Below are 14,923 nucleotides of genomic sequence, written 5' to 3'. Positions count from 1 at the left end.
AGGGTCAGCTATACTTGGTAGATTTTGATAGAGCTGAACTCGACACTTGCTTGGTTGCTAAGACTAACTTGGGTTGGCTCTGGCACCGCCGACTAGCCCATGTTGGAATGAAGAATCTTCATAAGCTTCTAAAGGGAGAGCACATTTTAGGACTAACAAATGTTCATTTTAGTGACTAAAGGGAGAGCACATTCTAAAGGGTGTGCACCAGACTGTCCGGTGCGCCATCGAGCAGACAGCCTCACCAAACGGCTAGTTTGGTGGTTGGGGCTATAAATACCCCCAACCACCCACCATTCATTGCATCCAAGTTTTCCACTTCCCAACTACTTACAAGAGCTCTAGCATTCAATTCTAGACACACCAAAGAGATCAAATCCTCTCCAAACTCCACACAACGCCCTAGTGATTAGTGAGAGAGATTTGCTTGTGTTCTTTCGAGCTCTTGCGCTTGGATTGCTTTCTTCCTTCTTGATTCTTTCTTGCGATCAAAATCACTTGTAATTGAGGCAAGAGACACCAATTTTGTGGTGATCCTTGTGGGAACTTTGTGTTCCGAGTGATTGAGAAGAGAAAGCTCACTCGGTCCGAGGGACCGTTTGAGAGAGGGTAAGGGTTGAAAGAGACTCGGCCTCTGTGGCCTCCTCAACGGGGAGTAGGTTTGCGAGAACCGAACCTCGGCAAAACAAATCCACGTGTCTCACTCTTCATTCGCTTGCGATTTGTTTTGCACCCTCTCTCGCGGACTCTATTATATTTCTAACGCTAACCCGGCTTGTAGTTGTGATTATTTTTGAGAATTTCAGTTTCGCCCTATTCACCCCCCCTCTAGGTGACTTTCAACAACAACCTAAGAGGGCTTACAACATACCATCGACCAAAGCACTAGATGCCTATGCTCAGGAGGCTAGCAATGGCTAGTTTCAAAGGCTACCTGACGTGAACAAAACATCGACGTATCCGGTGACTGCACCGAACATGTCCTATGAGTATGCAAAAAATTGTGCCATTTATAACATTTAGTTTTAGACTTGGGGCGTGTTTGACATGGCTCTAGAGCAGAACTCCAAGGATGAGCTAGTAACAGGCTACCAAACACCATAACTCTAGAGTTGCAAACTCCATGGAGTTTTCAAAGCTGCAGTACAATTTTTTTGGAGTACGTCTTTTGCTGCTACAAAAACTCTAAAAACAACCTAGCCGTGGATTTTGGAGTTATTTACCCGCCACTCCATTGGTCATGGAAGACAATTTAAACTCTGAAGCAGAGCTGTCCACCTAGAGTTTTAAAGTGGAACTGTTCTGGAGTGGAGCAGAGCCATGCCAACACGCCCACCCCAATTGACCATTTGAGAAGTGGGAGCTAAGAAAAATACTATTGAGTTGAGAGGCACACAATAGCTCTAGTCACCAAGTGCTCATAGAATTATTGAGTTATTAGCGTAGGTGTTTTGCAGAGTGAAATTCATATTGATCCCAACACTTAGTGGATTTAGATGACTGAGTTGTCTAATTAAACTATCCTCTCAATAGTATGAACATCTATCCTAATTCCGATCATACACTCTATTGTGTATTAACTAGTAAAACAAAATGCCTTAGTTTATACTTTTGCTTTGAGCCCATGCATCTTGCTTTCCCTCTTTTCATGTTGATAACTTGTTCATCTTTTATGATCATCAACATCTTTTTCACGGTAATCAACTTTTCTCAACCTTTGGATATGGATTCGAACTTATCTCAAACATAATTAATACTTAGAGTACATGTTAGTCCACTAGTTGTCGTAATTACCAAAACTATACATTGAACTTTCACCTATCCCTCCTTATACAGGTCGAGGAAGGATTGTAAGATATCCAGTCGATTGACATATATGTTCTCTAGTTGGTTATATGAAAAGTATAACATATCATTCAATCACATCCCACAAACATCATAACACAATCTATCTATGCTTGGTACCATGATCATCATGTCAGTTGCCACACCTGACAAATATGGGCCTAGCTAGTAGTCATGGGTTATCTTTGAACTCCATCTTACAGCTCCAGTTATCCTCCTCCTAACTAATGATGAATGTTATCGATGGTTGACGCCTCGGCTCCCTCCCCTGGCGCCTCGGTTCCCTGCCCTGGCGCGACGCCCTCCTCCTCGAAACCCTAACTCGCCTGTTCGACTTCCCTCCTAGCTCCCCTTCCCACCAGCCCCTCGTCGGCTATCACTCCGGTACCGGCGACTACCCCCTTGATTTCCACCTCCTCGGCGTCTGCGTCCTGGCCGTCCCAGTGGTTGAGCTCCCAGGATGGGCGGTCCAAGGCCCAGCGCTGGCGCGACGACTCTTCAGCTGGAGGTTCCATTCCATCTTCTCGATCCTTTAAAGATGCACTCCTCTCCAGCTCGGTTTGCGTCGCTGGTCTCTCTCCCTTGGCAAGCCATGTCTCCCCCTCCCCTTCTGCGTTAGCTGCTTCTGCTTTCCCCGCCAAGGTGTCGACTGGTGCGGCCCTTCTGGTTGAAGAAATGGGCTGGCAGGTGGTTTAGCGTAGACAGAGGACCCGTGGTGTGCACCTCCCTCGTCGAGGATCCCGTGTGGATCTCCGAGGTCGGTGTTACAACTGCCTTTCTACTTCTCACCGGGTTGCTACCTGTCGGCGTCCAACAAGGTGTTTTCGGTGTCTCAGCTTTGGACATTGAGTGGCAGACTGCTCGTCTCTGTCGGCCGATTATCAGAAACAGCCAGTGTGGCAGTGCCTGGGCAACGTCAAGCAACATCTTCTGGGAAGACAGGATACCTCCCAGCGTGCCTTGGTGAGGCCGAGGATTCCAGTGCGGCCTCCGGTGTGGCAGAGGTTATCTGGGATGGACAAGGCTCATTCTCTGGAGGGCGCGTGCAAGACCTCGGTCTGGAGACGTCTTGCTTCGTCGCATGATCATGCCGTGATGGAGCCTGTCATGGATCTAGAGAGGCAGTCGCCCTTATAGCCCATGCGTAAAAGAAGGCGTTCTAAGCACGGGAAAGGGGCTGCAGTGTTGGGGCACAGTCAGTCTCCCCCTGCTAACTTGGTTCCTCTCACATCGAACTTGCCCTCTTGTGTTCTGGAACTTTCGACAGACATGGCAAGAGAAGAAGTTGCACTCCGTCGAGCATTATTTGTCACTGTCACTGGTACCGGACCCGTTGTTCTCGGCTCGGATGTGCTAGAGGAAGTGGCTCGTCGTTTTTGCATCAATATTGATGATATGTCTATTCACCACTCCATGCCGGAAGACTTCGTTCTGTTTTTGTCGGATGAGGAAGTGGCGACAAGAGTGCTTAATGAAGGAAAGCCATTCAGAGGCCCTATGTTCTCGCTCGTGTTCAAGCAATGGACAAAATTTGCACATGCCTTGGCTACGTCTTTATCTCACTTGATGGATATTGAGATCCGTGGGATCCCAGCGCACGCGTGGGATCTGAGCACAGCCAAGAAGCTTCTTCACGACTCCTGTCACATTTTGGAGTTGCACCCCGCCTCTGCGAGCAAGACAGATCTCTCCTCACTCAAGCTTCGGGCTTGGTGTTTGGATCCGATGAAGCTTCGCAGGGATATGGACCTCCACATCATTGAGCGAGGGGCATTTAATCAGGAGGTGAGATGTCTGACCTACAAGATTAGCATTGCTGCTATTCTGGCTCCCCTTCAGTTTCCCTCGGACAGCAGTCTTACTCCTTCAGATGAGAATGAGTTTCATGGTGAGGAGGGTGGAGATGTCCAGGGTCCGTCCAATCCCCGGATCCGACAGCCGCACCCTTTGCAGCGTCAGCCTATACACCATCGCCTCGGTTCACATCAGAGACTGGGCAGAGAACGGTCTGTAGCTATGCATGGAATTATGATGGAGGCACCGGTTCTAGCTCTGGAAGATGGTGCTGCTGTCTGTGTTGGTGATGGGCTGCTGACCTCACCTGGACCTTCCTCGCCTCAGCACAGAAGTTTGGCTGAGCCACTGGAGAAGGCTGGGTTGAGCTCGCCCCTTTCTGTCACTCAAGTGCCATGCATGACAACCTCAAAGATTAACTTAGCTGGGTCGTTTGGGTCGGCTGTTGTGGGGTCGCTGGATTCTGTCCTCCCTATTTCGCCCTAGCGACACAGGACTGTTAATGGGTCGCTGGAACAGGCTGGTGCGAATTCGCCCCATCCTGGTGGTCCATCTGCTGCTTTGGCCCCCCTGAGAGTCTACTCGAGAAGCAGATTCAGAAGCAAACACGCCCCGATTCAGGAAGGGCAGATGATACAGGTCGTGGAGGCCAACATTTCAGAGAGGCCTTGCCTGCCTCATTCGGAGTCCTTGGGTAATTCTTTGTCTGGGTGCACTGCTGTTGCCCCTGCCCTCGGTTTTGCTGCTGAAACCCAACCGCATGAAACAGCAAGCTTTGAAGCCAGAAAACAAGAGTTCTTCAATGGAATCTCTAAGCATTCTTCTGGGATTCTTCTTGTTCCGCGAGCTGAACTGCATGTTGATCCTCCACCTTCCCCACATACTACTCCCATGCCAAGAAGAAGTCGCCGTGTTGCGGGAGTTGGAGTGGAATTTAATATTCATGACCTGGGAGGAAGAACTACCAGGAAAGTCATGAGATCCTTGCATATTATTTCCGAGAATGAGGGAATTAGTCAGGAAGCCTTGGATGAATATACTCAGCTTTTCAAGTGCCCCCTGACCCGTAGTGAGGTGGAGGCTCTTGCTGCCCTGTTTGGGTGGAGAGCCCCTGAGTTGGTTCCCCTTCAGTAAGGGTGTTGTTTTCTGGTTGGTGCTGTAAACTGTGTGTTTCTTAATGGATCCATCCAAAATTCTTATTTGGAATGTGCGAGGTCTCAATTCTCGTGCTCGCCAAGATTCAGTTAGAGAATTAGCTCTGTCCGTTAAGGCTGAGTTAGTATGTTTGCAGGAAACTAAGATGCAATTTATTGCTAGAAGCACCTTAATTTCTGTTTTGGGTGCTGAATTTTCTGAATATGTCTTCTTGCCTTCGAATGGAGCCAGTGGAGGAATTCTGGTGGCCTGGAAAAATCACTTGAGATTCACAGGTGCGAGCAGAGTTGATAATCATAGTGTCTCCATTCAGTTCCATAAGCAAGAAGGGGGTACCTGGTGGTTAACCTTTGTATATGGTCCCCAAGGGGATGAAGAGAAGATCTCTTTTTTGCAGGAGCTAAGAAATGTTAGAGAGGGCTGCAATGGACCTTGGGTTGTTGCTGGGGATTTCAACTTAATTTACAAAGCCTCTGACAAGAACAACAACAATTTCAGCAGAGCTATGATGGGGACGTTTAGGCGCTTTATCAATGATCTCGCCCTTAAAGAAGTTCCTCTCCATGGTCGGCGTTTTACTTGGTCAAATCAACAACTGGAGCCCGTTCTGGTCAGGTTGGACAGGGTCCTATGCTCAGTTGACTGGGAGTTTCTTTTCCCTGATGTGTTGCTGCAGAGTTCTGCTTCCCAAGACTCTGATCATTGCCCATTAATTCTGTGTCTTCGAGATAATAAATCAGGGAGTCGACGTTTTCATTTTGAGGCTTTTTGGCCTAAATTGGAGGGATTTCATGATATTGTGTGTGATGCCTGGGACTCTGTTGGAACATCGAATTGTCCTTTTCTCACTCTTCACTATAAACTGAAGAAGACAGCCAGGAGGTTGCAAGCTTGGAGTGATAGGCAGGTTGGTCACATTAGATCTCAACTAGCATTGGCAAAAGAAATTTCACATAAGCTGGAATTTGCTCAAGATGAAAGGGTGTTGACTCCGGATGATTTTTGGCTGAATGGCAAGCTTAAAAAACATTCCTTGCTTTTATCCTCCCTGAAGCATACTATGGCTAGGATGAGATCAAGGATTTTGTGGCTTAAAGATGGTGATGCCAATACAAAATTCTTCCACCTACATGCCAAACACCGTAAGAGAAAGAATTTTATTGCTACGTTGGTTGATGGGGATGATATCCTTACTAGTCATAGGGACAAGGTTGCAGCAGTGGATGGTTTCTTTTCAAATTTAATTGGTTCATGCCGGGAGAGAGAGCAAGCAGTGGATTTGGAGGCCCTTGGCCTTTCTCAGCATGATTTGGCTGCGCTTGAGGCTCCCTGTTTGGAAAGGGAAATATGAGAAACCATTAAGCTTTTACCTTCCGATAAAGCTCTAGGGCCGGATGGATTTACTGGCTGTTTTTACAAGTCCTACTGGACCGTTATCAAATCTGATATCATGGCCGCAATTCAAGCTATCTGGAATAAAAACTTTGTTAATTTTGACAAGTTGAATTCTGCTTACATTACCTTGATCCCAAAAAAAGAGGGGCTGAACATGTGAAGGATTTTAGACCAATAAGCCTTGTGCACAGTTTCGGCAAGCTGATTACAAAAATACTTGCCAACAGGCTGGCTAGCAAGCTTAACGGGTTGATCTCTCCAAACCAGAGTGCCTTCATCAAAGGGCGGTTTATCCAAGATAACTTCATGCTGGTGCAGCAGACTTCCAGATTCCTTCATCGCCAGAAGAAGGCTAGTTTACTTCTCAAATTGGACATCACCAAGGCATTCGATTCGGTCTCGTGGCCTTTTCTTATTGAGGTCCTGGCGTAGCTTGGTTTTGGACAGCTTTGGAGGGATATTATCTGTAGACTGTTGGCCTCTTCGTCTACTCAGGTCCTTCTTAATGGTTTTTCGGGAGGAAGAGTATTCACAGAAGAGGACTTCGGCAAGGCGCCCTCTTTCCCCGATGCTATTTATCTTGGTAATGGACATCTTGGCCCTGCTCTTTACTAGGGCCGAGGAAGCAGGTTTATTGCAGCGCCTGTCGGGCAGGGTTAATCTCCACCGGATCTCTATGTATGCTGATGATGTTGTCATATTTTTTAGGCCCTCGGCTGCAGACATTTCCACTACATTAAATATCTTGGATTTGTTTGGGAAGGCGTTTGGGCTCCGCAACAATGAGCAGAAATCTAATGTTTTTCCCATCCAGTGCCCTACGGATGACCTTGTGTTGGTACAGAATTTATTGCCTTTTGAGAGGTCTGAATTCCCTTGCAAATATCTTGGATTTCCACTCTCCCTTCATAAGCTGACCAGAGAGCAGATTCAATCTATCATAGACAGGGTGACCGACCGTCTTCTGAGTTGGAAAGCTGATCTTATGACAAGAGCTGGTATGAAGATTATGGTTTAGCATGTGCTCTCCAGTATGATCATATATTTAGCTATGGCCATTGATTTTCCTCAATGGGCTTTGGAGGCAATTGATAAAATTAGAAAGGGTTTTCTTTGGAAAGGCCGCAAAGAAGTCAGGGGAGGACATTGTCTGGTTGCCTAGGGAAGGGTGTGCAGACCCCTCCATTTGGGAGGGTTAGGTATTTCTAGTTTAAAGGAACTTTGCTGGGCCCTTCGTATGAGATGGTTATGGCTTCATAAAACTGATCCAGAAAAACCCTGGGCAAACCTCCCTATCCAAGTTCCAAAAAAGGCAGGAGCTTTCTTCTCCACTGTTTTGGTCTCTGAGGTTGGAAATGGAGCAAACACTTTGTTTTGGACAGATAAATGGATCTTGGGATAGAATTTGTGTAGTCTGACGCCTAGATTATTTGCCATCATTCCTAAAAGGATTGCAAATAGAAGAACTGTGCTTGAGGCTCTTTCCAATAGAAAATGGATATCTGATATAAAGGGTGCTCTGTCTGTGGGAGTTCTAGTGGATTATTTGAATCTTTGGGAGCTTCTTTCAGAAATAGTGTTGCAGCCTGAAGTGGAAGATAAGCATATTTTTAGTATTGCGGCAGATGGTAAATACTCGGCTAAGTCGGCATATTGATAGTCGCCTAGAGGGGGGTGAATAGGGCGAAACTGAAATTTACAAATATAAACACAACTACAAGCCGGGTTAGCGTTAGAAATATAAACGAGTCCACGAGAGGGCGTAAAAACAAATCGCAAGCGAGTGAAGCGGTGAGACACGCAGATTTGTTTTACCGAGGTTCGGTTCTCGCAAACCTACTCCCCGTTGAGGTGGTCACAAAGACCGGGTCTCTTTCAACCCTTTCCCTCTCTCAAACGGTCCCTCGGACCGAGTGAGCTTCTCCTTCTCAATCAAACGGGAACAAAGCTTCCCCGCAAGGGCCACCACACAATTGGTGCCTCTTGCCTTGGTTACAATTGAGTTTGGATCACAAGAACAAGTGAGAAAGAAAAGAAGCAATCTAAGCGCAAGAGCTCAAAAGAACACGGCAAATCTCTCTCGCTAATCACTAAAGCCTTGTGTGGAATTGGAGAGGATTTAATCACTTGGGTGTGTCTAGAATTGAATGCCTAGCTCTTGTAAGTGGTTGAGAAGTGGAAAACTTGGATGCCATGAATGGTGGGTAGTTGGGGGTATTTATAGCCCCAACCACCAAACTAGCCGTTTGGTGGGGCTGTCTGTCGTATGGTGCACCGGACAGTCCGGTGCACACCGGACATGTCCGGTGCGCCAACCACGTCACCAAAACCGTTGGGTTCCGACTGTTGGAGCTCTGACTTCTGGGCCCGCCTGGATGTCCGGTGGCGCACCGGACATGTACTGTAGAGTGTCCGGTGCGCCAGCATGGGCGTGCCTGTCTTCTGCGCGCGCTGGCGCGCAATTAATGCGCTTGCAGGTAGCCGTTGGCGCCGAAGTAGCCGTTGCCCCACAGTTACACCGGACAGTCCGGTGTACACCGGACATGTCCGGTGAATTATAGTGGAGCAGCCATTGCAAATTCCCGAGGCTGCCAAGTTTCAAAGCCGCGTCCTCTTGGAGCACCGGATAGTCCGGTGAATTATAGCGCGCTGGCTCTGAAAATTCCCGAGGCTGAGGAGTTCAGCGCGAAGTCCCCTGGTGCACTGGACACTGTCCGGTGGCACACCGGACAGTCTGGTGCGCCAGACCAGGGAGCCTTTCGGGATGCCTTTAGCTCTCTATTTTGAACCCAACATTGGTCTTTTTAATTGGCTTGTTGTGAACCTTTGGCACCTGTATAACTTATACACTAGAGCAAACTAGTTAGTCCAATTATTTGTGTTGGGCAATTCAACCACCAAAATTATTTAGGAACTAGGTGTAAGCCTAATTCCCTTTCAATCTCCCCCTTTTTGGTGATTGATGCCAACACAAACCAAAGCAGATATAGAAGAGCATAATTGAACTAGTTTGCATAATGTAAGTGCAAAGGTTGCTTGGAATTGAGCCAATATAAATACTTACAAGATATGCATGGATTGTTTCTTCATTTTTAACATTTAGGACCACGCTTGCACCACAGATTTTGTTTTTGCAAATTCTTTTGTAAATCCTTTTCAAAGTTCTTTTGCAAATAGTCAAAGGTAAATGAATAAGATTCTACGAAGCATTTTCAAGATTTGAAATTTTCTCCCCCTGTTTCAAATGCTTTTCCTTTGACTAAACAAAACTCCCCCTAAATGAGATCCTCCTCTTAGTGTTCAAGAGGGTTTTGATAGATCATTTTTGAAATACTACTTTCTTCCCCTTTTGAACACAATAAGATACCAATTTGAAAATTTCCAATTTTAAAATTAGGTGGTGGTGCGGTCCTTTTGCTTTGGGCCAAATATTTTCTCCCCCTTTGGCATGAATCGCCAAAAACGGAGTCATTAGAGCCCTCGAAGTACTTTCTAAATAAATGAGTGAAGATTGTACCAAAGACGAAGTCCTTTTGCTTTGAACTCTCCCGAAAGATGGAGAGATGCGCGGAGTGATGGCGAAGGATGAGTTGCGGAGTGGAAGCCTTTGTCTTCGCCGAAGACTCCAATTCCCTTTCAATACACCTATGACTTGGTTTGAAATAGACTTGAAAAACACATTAGTCATAGCATATGAAAGAGACATGATCAAAGGTATATAAATGAGCTATGTGTGCAAATCAACAAAAGAAGTTCCTAGAATCAAGAATATTTAGCTCATGCCTAAGTTTGTTAAAAGTTTGTTCATCTAGTGGCTTGGTAAAGATATCGGCTAATTGATCTTTAGTATTAATGTAAGAAATCTCGATATCTCCCTTTTGTTGGTGATCCCTTAAAAAGTGATACCGAATGGCTATGTGCTTAGTGCGGCTATGCTCAACGGGATTATCCGCCATGCGGATTGCACTCTCATTATCACATAGAAGAGGAACTTTGGTTAATTTGTAACCATAGTCCCTAAGGGTTTGCCTCATCTAAAGTAGTTGCGCGCAACAATGTCCTGCGGCAATATACTCGGCTTCGGCGGTAGAAAGAGCTACGGAATTTTGCTTCTTTGAAGCCCAAGACACCAAGGATCTTCCCAAGAACTGGCAAGTCCCCGATGTGCTCTTTCTATTAATTTTACACCCCGCCCAATCGACATCCGAATAACCAATCAAATCAAAAGTGGATCCCCTAGGATACCAAAGCCCAAACTTAGGAGTATAAGCCAAATATCTCAAGATTCGTTTTACGGCCGTAAGGTGAGATTCCTTAGGGTCGGATTGGAATCTTGCACACATGCATACGGAAAGCATAATGTCCGGTCGAGATGCACATAAATAAAGCAATGAACCAATCATCGACCGGTATACCTTTTGATCAACGGATTTACCTCCCGTGTCGAGGTCGAGATGCCCATTGGTTCCCATGGGTGTCTTGATGGGCTTAGCATCCTTCATTCCAAACTTGGTTAAATGTCTTGAGTATACTTCGTTTGGCTAATGAAGGTGCCTTCTTGGAGTTGCTTGACTTGGAATCCTAGAAAATACTGCAACTCCCCCATCATCGACATCTCGAATTTTTGTGTCATGATCCTACTAAATTCTTCACATGTAGATTCGTTAGTAGACCCAAATATAATATCATCAACATAAATTTGGCATACAAACAAATCATTGTCAAGAGTTTTAGTGAATAAAGTAGGATCGGCCTTGCCGACTTTAAAGCCATTAGCTATAAGGAAATCTCTTAGGCATTCATACCATGCTCTTGGGGCTTGCTTGAGCCCATAAAGCGCCTTAGAGAGCCTATAGACATGGTTAGGGTACTCACTATCTTCAAAGCCGGGAGGTTGCTCAACATAGACCTCTTCCTTAATTGGTCCATTGAGGAAGGCACTCTTCACGTCCATTTGATAAAGCTTGAAGTCATGGTAAGTAGCATAGGCTAATAATATGCGAATTTACTCAAGCCTAGCTACGGGTGCATAGGTTTCACCGAAATCCAAACCTTCGACTTGGGAGTATCCCTTGGCCACAAGCCGAGCTTTGTTCCTTGTCACCACACCATGCTCATCTTGTTTGTTGCGGAAGACCCATTTGGTTCCTACAACATTTTGATTAGGACGTGGAACTAAATGTCATACCTCATTCCTAGTGAAGTTGTTGAGCTCCTCTTGCATCGCCACCACCCAATCCGAATCTTGTAGTGCTTCCTCTACCCTGTGTGGCTCAATAGAGGAAACAAAAGAGTAATGCTCACAAAAATGTGCAACACGAGATCTAGTGCTTACCCCCTTATGAATGTCGCCGAGGATGGTGTCGACGGGGTGATCTCGTTGGATTGCTTGGTGGACTCTTGGGTGTGGTGGCCTTGGTTCTTCATCCTCCTTGTCTTGATCATTTGCATCTCCCCCTTGATCATTGCCATCATCTTGAGGTGGCTCAATTGATTGATCTTCTTCTTCATCAACTTGATCCTCATCCTCATTTTGAGTTGGTGGGGATGCTTGCGTGGAGGAGGATGGTTGATCTTGTGCATTTGGAGGCTCTTCGGATTCCTTAGGACACACATCCCCTATGGACATGTTCCTTAGTGCGATGCATGGTGCCTCTTCATTTCCTATCTCATCAAGATCAACTTGCTCTACTTGAGAGCCGTTAGTCTCATCAAACACAACGTCACAAGAAACTTCAACTTGTCCAGTGGACTTGTTAAAGACTCTATATGCCCTTGTGTTTGAATCATATCCTAGTAAAAAGCCTTCTACAGTCTTAGGAGCAAATTTAGATTTTCTACCTCTTTTAACAAGAATGAAACATTTGCTACCAAAGACTCTAAAATATGAAATATTGGGCTTTTTACCGGTTAGGAGTTCATAAGATGTCTTCTTGAGGATTCGGTGTAGATATAACCGGTTGATGGCGTAGCAGGCGATGTTGACTGCCTCGACCCAAAACCGATCCGAAGTTTTGTACTCATCAAGCATGGTCCTTGCCATGTCCAATAGAGTTCGATTCTTTCTCTCCACTACACCATTTTGTTGTGGCGTGTAGGGAGAAGAGAACTCATGCTTGATGCCCTCCTCCTCAATGAAGCCTTCGATTTGAGAGTTCTTGAACTCCGTCCCGTTGTCGCTTCTAATTTTCTTGATCCTTAAGCCGAACTCGTTTTGAGCCCGTCTCAAGAATCCCTTTAAGGTCTCTTGGGTTTGAGATTTTTCCTGCAAAAAGAATACCCAAGTGAAGCGAGAATAATCATCCACTATTTCAAGACAATACTTACTCCTGCCGATGCTTATGTAGGCAATCGGGTCGAATAAATCCATGTGGAGTAGCTCAAGCGGCCTGTCAGTCGTCATGATGTTCTTGTGTGGATGATGGGCACCAACTTGCTTTCCCGCTTGGCATGCGCTACAAACCCTGTCTTCCTCAAAATGAACATTGGTTAGTCCTAAAATGTGCTCTCCCTTTAGAAGCTTATGAAGATTCTTCATTCCAACATGGGCTAGTCGGCGGTGCCAGAGCCAACCCATGTTAGTCTTAGCAATTAAGCAAGTGTCGAGTTCAGCTCTATCAAAATCTACCAAGTATAGCTGACCCTCCAACACTCCCTTAAATGCTATTGAATCATCACTTCTTCTAAAGACAGTGACACCTACATCAGTAAAGAGACAGTTGTAGCCCATTTTGCATAATTGAGATACAGAAAGCAAGTTGTAATCTAATGAATCTACAAGAAAAACATTGGAAATAGAATGGTCAGGAGATATAGCAATTTTACCCAATCCTTTGACCAAACCTTGATTTCCATCCCCGAATGTGATCGCTCGTTGGGGATCTTGGTTTTTCTCGTAGGAGGAGAACATCTTCTTCTCCCCTGTCATGTGGTTTGTGCACCCGCTATCGATGATCCAACTTGAGCCCCCGGATGCATAAACCTACAAAACAAGTTTAGTTCTTGACTTTAGGTACCCAAACGGTTTTGGGTCCTTTGGCATTAGAAACAAGAACTTTGGGAACCCAAACACAAGTCTTGGAGCCCTTGTGTTTGCCCCCAACAAACTTGGCAACTACTTTGCCGGATTTGTTAGTCAAAACATATGATGCATCAAAAGTTTTGAATGAAATGTCATGATCATTTGATGCATTAGAAATTCTCTTCTTAGGCAACTTAGCACGGGTTGGTTGCCTAGAACTAGATGTCTCACCCTTATACATAAAAGCATGGTTAGGGCCAGAGTGAGACTTCTTAGAGTGAATCCTCCTAATTTTGCTCTCGGGATAACCGACAGGGTACAAAATGTAACCCTCGTTATCCTGAGGCATGGGAGACTTGCCCTTTACAAAATTAGACAATCTTTTAGGATGGGCATTAAGTTTGACATTGTCTTCCCTTTGGAAGCCAATGCCATCCTTGATGCCGGGGCGTCTCCCATTATAGAGCATACTTCTAGCAAATTTAAATTTTTCATTTTCTAAGTTATGCTCGGCAATTTTAGCATCTAATTTTGCTATATGATCATTTTGTTGTTTAATTAAAGCCATGTGATCATGAATAGCATTAACATCAACATCTCTACATCTAGTACAAATGGAAGTGTGCTCAACGGTAGATGTAGAGGTTTTGCAAGATTTTAATTCTACAACCTTAGCATGCAATATATCATTCTTAGCTCTAAGGTCGGAAATAGTAGTATTGCAAACATCAAAATCTTTAGCCTTAGTAAGCAATTTTTCATTCTCAATTCTAAGGCTAGCAAGAGAAACATTCAACTCATCAATCCTAGCAAGTAAATCAACATTGTCATCTCTAGGATTGGAAGTTGAAACATTACAAATATGAGAATCAACCTTAGCAATTAATTTGGCATTTTCATTTTTAAGGTTGGTAATAGTGTCATGGCATGTGCTTAGCTCACTAGATAATTTCTCACATTTTTCTATTTCTAGAGCATAAGCATTTTTAACCTTAACATGTTTCTTATTTTCCTTAATTAGGAAGTCCTCTTGGGAATCCAAAAGGTCATCCTTTTCATGAATAGCACTAATTAATTCATTTAATTTTTCCTTTTGTTCCATGTTAAGGTTGGCAAAAAGGGTACGCAAGTTATCCTCCTCATCACTAGCATTATCATCACTAGAATACTCATATTTAGTGGATGATTTGGATTTAACCTTTTTCCTCTTGCCGTCCTTTGCCATGAGGCACTTGTGGCCGACGTTGGGGAAGAGGAGTCCCTTGGTGACGGCGATGTTGGCGGCGTCCTCGTCGTCGGAGGAGTCGGTGGAGCTCTCGTTGGAGTCCCACTCGCGGCACACGTGGGCATCGCCGCCCCTCTTCTTGCGGTACCTCTTCTTTTCTCTCCTCTTGCCCTTCTTGTCGTTATCCCTGTCACTGTCACTTGATAATGGACATTTAGCAATAAAGTGACCGGGCTTACCACACTTGTAGCAAACCTTCTTGGAACGGGATTTGTAATCCTTCCCCTTCCGTTGCTTGAGGATTTGGCGAAAGCTTTTGATGATTAAAGCCATCTCCTCGTTGTCGAGCTTTGAAGCGTCGATTGGTTGTCTACTTGGTGTAGACTCCTCCTTCTTCTCCTCCGTCGCCTTGAATGCCACCTGTTGTGCTTCGGATGTGGAGGGATCATCAAGCTCGTTGATCTTCTTTGAGCCCTTGATCATACATT

The sequence above is a fragment of the Zea mays genome, chromosome 5 (genome assembly GCF_902167145.1).
Source record: "Zea mays cultivar B73 chromosome 5, Zm-B73-REFERENCE-NAM-5.0, whole genome shotgun sequence".
In the NCBI taxonomy this organism is placed as follows: Eukaryota; Viridiplantae; Streptophyta; class Magnoliopsida; order Poales; family Poaceae; genus Zea; species Zea mays.
Note: the sequence above shows the minus strand (reverse complement) of the source record.